This window comes from Lactuca serriola, chromosome 2 (genome assembly GCF_051521515.1).
Source record: "Lactuca serriola cultivar US96UC23 chromosome 2, Lser_US96UC23_V15, whole genome shotgun sequence".
NCBI classification, from domain to species: Eukaryota; Viridiplantae; Streptophyta; class Magnoliopsida; order Asterales; family Asteraceae; genus Lactuca; species Lactuca serriola.
The window spans coordinates 159,573,357-159,580,136 of record NC_136409.1 but is presented as its reverse complement, the minus strand read 5'-3'; positions in this window follow the sequence as shown (position 1 = coordinate 159,580,136).

Sequence of the window (6,780 nt, the reverse complement as noted above, 5' to 3'; positions counted from 1 at the left end):
GAAATTTTTAATTTTCAAAATAGATTAACCAATTACAACGTTTAACTTAAAATTTATAATCGACATTCATGTATTTGAAAACCATAAGATTTACATAGTTGAATTACGAAACAGCGGAAACCAAATCTTCGATGCGATTGTACAGTACCTTCGGGCTCTTTACGTGAAAACCTGAAAAACATTTAATCCACAACGTTAACCATAAGCTTTGTGAATTCCCCCGTATACCGCATATTCCACCATGCATACAATGTTTACAAGCAAGGTCCTCAGCTATGATACTGATATATGAACTCTCCTATCCCTATGCATGCAACGTACATAGTAATCACACATAACCTCTACTAGTACTCCACTATCGACTCTCGTTAGTTAATTACTATCGGCTTTCATCCGTCATGTCATCATTGGCCTTGCACCGGAACCAACATCCATACCAGGGCCAATGCTAAAATTTACAACCACCTCATGAATACATAGTCATATATAGTTGGAACCCAGATAGACTATGAAACAGATGATCCTACCTGAAAATAATAAATCAAAGAAGAACCATACAATAAGACTGTAAAACAGATGGTCTCAAATAAACCTCTACCAATATATATATATATATATATATATATATATATATATATATATATATATATATATATATATATATAGGGTAAGCTTCAATAGATAACCATAATTAACCAAGGAACCAATCTTTTTTTTTTCAACTTTTACAACTTATTTTTTATCAAAAAAAAACTAAAAATATAGAAATTCATAACTTTTTATCTTTTTTCCAATGATATAAAATTCAAAAATTTTTTTTACGTCAAACTCACAATGTGAATTTTTGAAAATTCAGAACGTGAATCCGAAAAATATTTTTCGCATTCACAATGTTAATATATGAATTTAGATATTTTAAATTTTTTTTCGATAAAGAATAAGTTGTAGAAATTGAAAAAAAAAATTGGTTCCTTGAAGAATCAATATTATGGTTCTCTATTGAACTTTTTCTTATATATATATAGAAGTAGGTTCAATGGAAAATGAACAATTAGGGCAACATATGCTGGAACCAATCATCAAGTGATACGTGTCCATTTCTTTATTCATAAGCAATCTACTATGGAAGTTGTTTATGTAGTTATTCCAATGTGATGTGTTGTCAAGCTTTCATTGGTTCCAACATGTGTTGCCCTAATTGTTTATTTTCCATATAACCCTTCCCTATATATATATATATATATATATATATATATATATATATATATATATATATATATATATATATATATATATATATATATATATATATATATATATATAATATGCTTTCATTGACCCAAAACTTCAAATCAACTCGAATTGAAAGTGACATATAGCACCCTCTAGACATCTTCCACGAACAATTCAAAATTATTTAGTATTATATTATTCTTAAATTCTGCGTTGATCATACGGCATTATTGAGGAGACACATTTGAAAGTCGTGGTCATTCGTGTATCAATGTGAATATTACATTTGACAAAATAAAAACTATAATCATAAATGTCCCTTTATAAATTTGTTTTTCAACTTGCAAACATTTTTCAAAAGACATTCTTAATGTTTGATAGTATTTATTTAAATTTTACTAAATAGATTTTTTTATATACATAAAAAAAGTTTTATTCTATTTTATAACTCTTTGCTATTTATTTTCTATCAACCATCCGTATAATATATTAGAAAACAATTTATTTATTTATTTTTTTTTTGGTTTTCAAACAATTTAATATATATCAGTCAATATATTTTTATGTTTTATAACTGTAACTTTTCCTCAATTAATTTTATTTTATTTTAGTTTTAATTTTGAATATATTACTTCTTAATATTTAGTTATATCTATTAGATATTTAATGACATTTTATTTAAGAAATGTAAATTTTAATAACATATCATAGGTTGATGATTGGAGACCCTTTTACGATGGATGAAGTCACGAGTTTGGCATAGCGACTAGAAACGGTATTGCCGACATATTGATTCCAGTAAACAGGTCTCTCTCTCTCTCCCCATTAACCGATCAAAAATTCAATCTTTTTTTTACCAATATAAATAGCAAATAACCATCTTTACCCTTAAAAATCATACATTCTCCCATTCCATTTCATCATTCTTCAATTCTATTCATTTTCTCTCTAATTTCACTTGTCTTATGTTTTCAGTTATCATGCTTGAATTTTAATTGTTTTTTTTAATTGTACTATTTTATGTTTTAATAATAAAATCTTATGTTTAATATTATTTTAATTTTCTTAATTCCAAATTAGTAAAATTTTAATTTAAAAAAGATAAAAATAAAAAAACTGATTGAAAGTATGAAAAAATATTTTTCATATGTTGTGAAATATATATATTGTGAGATAAGACAGATGAAACTAAAAGAAAAAAATTATTGTGATATGAAAAATTAATTAGAAATGATGAGAAAATTTATTGTCAAAATTATGAAATTTAAATGCCCTATTTAATAGATGTAAATAAAATCTATGTTAATTTTATTGAAGTTTATTTTATCATTAAAATATTTTTACTTTATAATTTATTAATATGAAACTACATAAAATTTAAAGGTTTTTAATAATTTTTAAAAACGATCATCTTATTAGCAAAATTATAAAATATGGAGGACTGATGATTGTTACTTTATTATCATTTTTTATTTTAATATTTAAACAAAAAAATTTACTAATTTTTATTTTTTTTTAAAATACATTATGGTTTGATAAAATCTCATTATTTATTAATATAGATATATTATAATGTACTTTTTGGATAAACATTTTTTATTTAGTGTCAAACACTCAAAAATTCTCAATCACTAAAAAATAGAAAATGTTGAAAATAATAATAATTACCATGTGTTTTATTTTATATATACAAATAATAAGTTTAGTTCATAAAATAAATTAAAAAACAAATCAATAAAATAAAAACTATAAAAGTAGAAAGTGAAAGGTAGATTTTGAATCTTTAATAGAAAATAAGGGCCAAAAATGATAAAATATATTAATAACGAAGTTGAATGTCAATGATTTGTTTACAAATGAAATAATGTTTGTGTATATAGAATTTTAATCGTGCATTTATAATAACCCTTGTAAGTAGAAATGAAAGTGGGTCCAAACTCGGACTAGATGGATGCGGACCCGGAAAACCCGGAACCGGGTGACGTGATTTTGTAGAATCGGAAACCAGACCGGTATATAGGAACCGGTTTCGGTTCCGTTCCGGGTTCGGTTTTGAGTAAGTGGGTCTAGAACCGGAGAACCCGGAAACATCAAAGTGAGTAGGTTGGAGACGGATAAAGTGGTTTACAACCGGAAAAACCGGAATTTTTTGGTAATTACTTACTATTTAGTGGGTTGAACTTTGAAAATTTTCATATTGATATCACGACTTTGGGGATTGTAACTCATTGAATATGAAACCAAAATTGACAAAATTATAGTCTAAAATCATGTACAAACTCTAAACTACACTTTGGAAAAAATCGCATGTCAATCCAAATTTAGACGAATGAGATATGTATGTGTTAACATTTTCACAAAATACAAAGTACAAAAACAAATAGCTGAAAAGTTAAAAATTTTCAGTTCTGATATCCCGATTTCTAGGTGCTGTAAATCATTGAATATTAAACCAAAAATCACAACATTATAGTTTAAACTCATGTACAAACTGTAAACTACAAGTTTGAGAAAACCACATATCAATCCGACTTCAAAAGAATTAGATATGCATGTTTTAACACAGAATACAAAAAAAAAACTGAAAAACTAAAATCTTTCAGCTTTGATATCTCGACTTTGGGGGACCGTAAGTCAATGAATATAAAACTAAAAATGGAAAATATATTGTCTAAAATCATGTACAAACTATAAACTACACGTTGGAAAAAAACCGCATGTCAATCGGTGTAAGTCCCCAAAATGCTTGTGTATCAATCAAATCCATTTGATGGTGCGGAATCCCAATCAAACGGATGATGTCAGATCAAATAGAAGAGAAGGAGAAGAAGAAGATGATGATTCTTGTATGTATTGATATGAATGAAGATCCAGATACAAGATTCACACACACTAACACACACTCTCTTTTCTCTCTCTCTAGAACACCTTCAAATGCACACACTTAAGCTCCCCTGTTCTTTTCTCACGTTCATCAATCACTCCTCAACCCTAACACCTATATATATATATATATATATATATATATATATATATATACTTGGGGAATAAGGGCCCAATGTGTTTACAGTCGTAAATGGGTTTACGGCCGTGAACCTGTTTACGGCCGTAAACAGACAATCTGGTCGTAAACCTGACCGTAAACTAATAAACATTACAAAAAAATACAATTTCCTAGAATAGCAAAGTATAAACCATAATTTTGACTCAAGAATCTCCCCCTTGGTTTATAGCTTTCTTTTCTTAATTGATCCAACAAGCTCCTTGTAAAAAGTTGCTGGCTTTTCTTGTTAATCTTCATTGGGAGATTGGCTTCAGCATATATCTTCAATTTGTTCACAACTTCAACATGAACTTGATGAATCTTCAATGAATGACTTCAACTTGAGCACTTGAGCTTTTCTTCAGAATTTAGCATTGAACGCACATTGGGTGAGGAGGCTTGACGTATTGATTCTTGAAACATAGCGCTTTCAGCTTGAGAATCTTCAGAGAGAACGCCAGAGAGAATTAATCTTCTGGATCACTTCAGCGGGTTCATAGATAGCAGTAGATTGATTGAGGAGGCTTCAATGCAATCCGTCAAATAATCTTCAATTTCAACATCACCTTGCTTCTGGGGTTGAAGGATTAAATGTTGAAAGAATAATCTTCATTTCTTGCTCCTTTGAATGAGAATTCTTCGATGATCATGGATGAAGCTTTGGCTCAGAAAATCTTCAATACAATCTCCATGAGTCTCATTACACCTGAATTCACTTTTCAAGACAAAACAAAACTAAAAGAAAAATCTTAGCACACAAATTAAAACAGAAACACAAATATTTTTAGATTTTTGATATTTTCTGAACAAAAAGTAAAACAGAAATAACACTATTTTTGGATTTTTGGTTTTCTGATTTTTGTGTGATTTTTTTTAATTCTCCCCCTAAATTTGTGCATAGAGGAAAACTATGAACAAATTTAACAACAACAAAAATATTTGGGATCAAAGTTATGAGACAGCCTTAATCCACTTGTCGGTACCTCTACCTTCATGTCTATGTCTGGTCGATCGCCGGTATTGTGATCCACTTAAACACGAAAAATTTGTGATAAATTTTGGACAAGCTAAAAAAGACAAGACATTTTTGATCTTATATTCTTAGATAAATTTCTTAGGGACCATTTAGCTGACGATGACTAGGGATATTGTTGTCCACCTAAATTGGGCAGCAAGATCTACAGACAATCTGTAAGTGTTTAATTTTAATTGTACTAGAATATGTTTCTCACTTCCTGATATGCTCCAGTAATCAAGGACTTCCAGAATAGTCCTTACATCGGGTGAGCAAACAATTATTAGGAGAGAAGATAAATCTATAATGCAAATGCTATACACCTAGGTCGGATCTCTTCCAATCACGCAGAGGATGAAACATATGACTAACTGAAGTTTTAGAGGGATTGAGAAGAAGAATGATGCATATATTATGTACCAGGTCGGATTGTAAGTCACACAAAGGAGACAATATATGGCTAACATATAGAAAGAATTGCATAGAAAGAAGATGCAGAGATATATAATTACATATGTTACAGTCCAGGTCGGATCTCTCGATCACGCAGAGGAGGCAACATATGACTAACAGACAGAAAGAAAGAAAATAACCTTCTACGAACCTAATTTATCGGAATTTGTAACACCATGATTTCCAAAAAAACAAAATTTTCATTTAAATAATCAATTTAATATTAAAACACTTGTTTAAAATCTTATTCACATTCGAATTACAAAACATAGTTACATTTTCGTTATAATAGAAGACCAGGATCCTCCGAACACAACTCTTTCTTCGGTGTGTACAATCGAACCGTTGCCATCCGCGTTACTGCAAGAACCTGAAACAACATAACATAAACAACGTAAGCACGAAGCTTAGTGAGTTCCCCAATATACCTTACGCACACACGCCTTCCGGCCCGGACCTTTCGATCCACATAATATTGCCTTCCGGCCCGGACCTTTCGGTCCACATAATATTGCCTTCCGGCCCGTAACATAATCGCCTTCCGGCCCATAACAGTATAAACATAACACATGTAACATAACGCACATAACACATAAGTCATACATCATACCGTTCTTCCTATCACATGAAGTCTCGCCTTCCGGCCCGTATAAGTATACATCATATATAAGCATACATCACATATAAAGCATCTATCTCTCTAGCCATAGCATAAATATCACACATACGACCTTCCGGTCTCACAATCAAACCCTTCCGGGTAAAGTATAGTGAGAAGACTCACCTCGCGGACACTGGAAGATAGCAACTCCTGAAATCCCTTGCACTTGATCCTCCGAGCTACAAGCTCCCTGAATGATGTACCTTCCATGTCCCCAAACTTCAAAACTCGAACTCCCTGCAGTTCCTTTAGCTAAAACCCTTCTCCTCCTTGCACAACAATTCCTTCAAGGTCACCAATGGCCTTCAAGCTTGCTCTAGCCGCTCCAGTCGCCTAGGGTTCTTCCCAATCGATCCAAAGTCGTGAAATGACGGC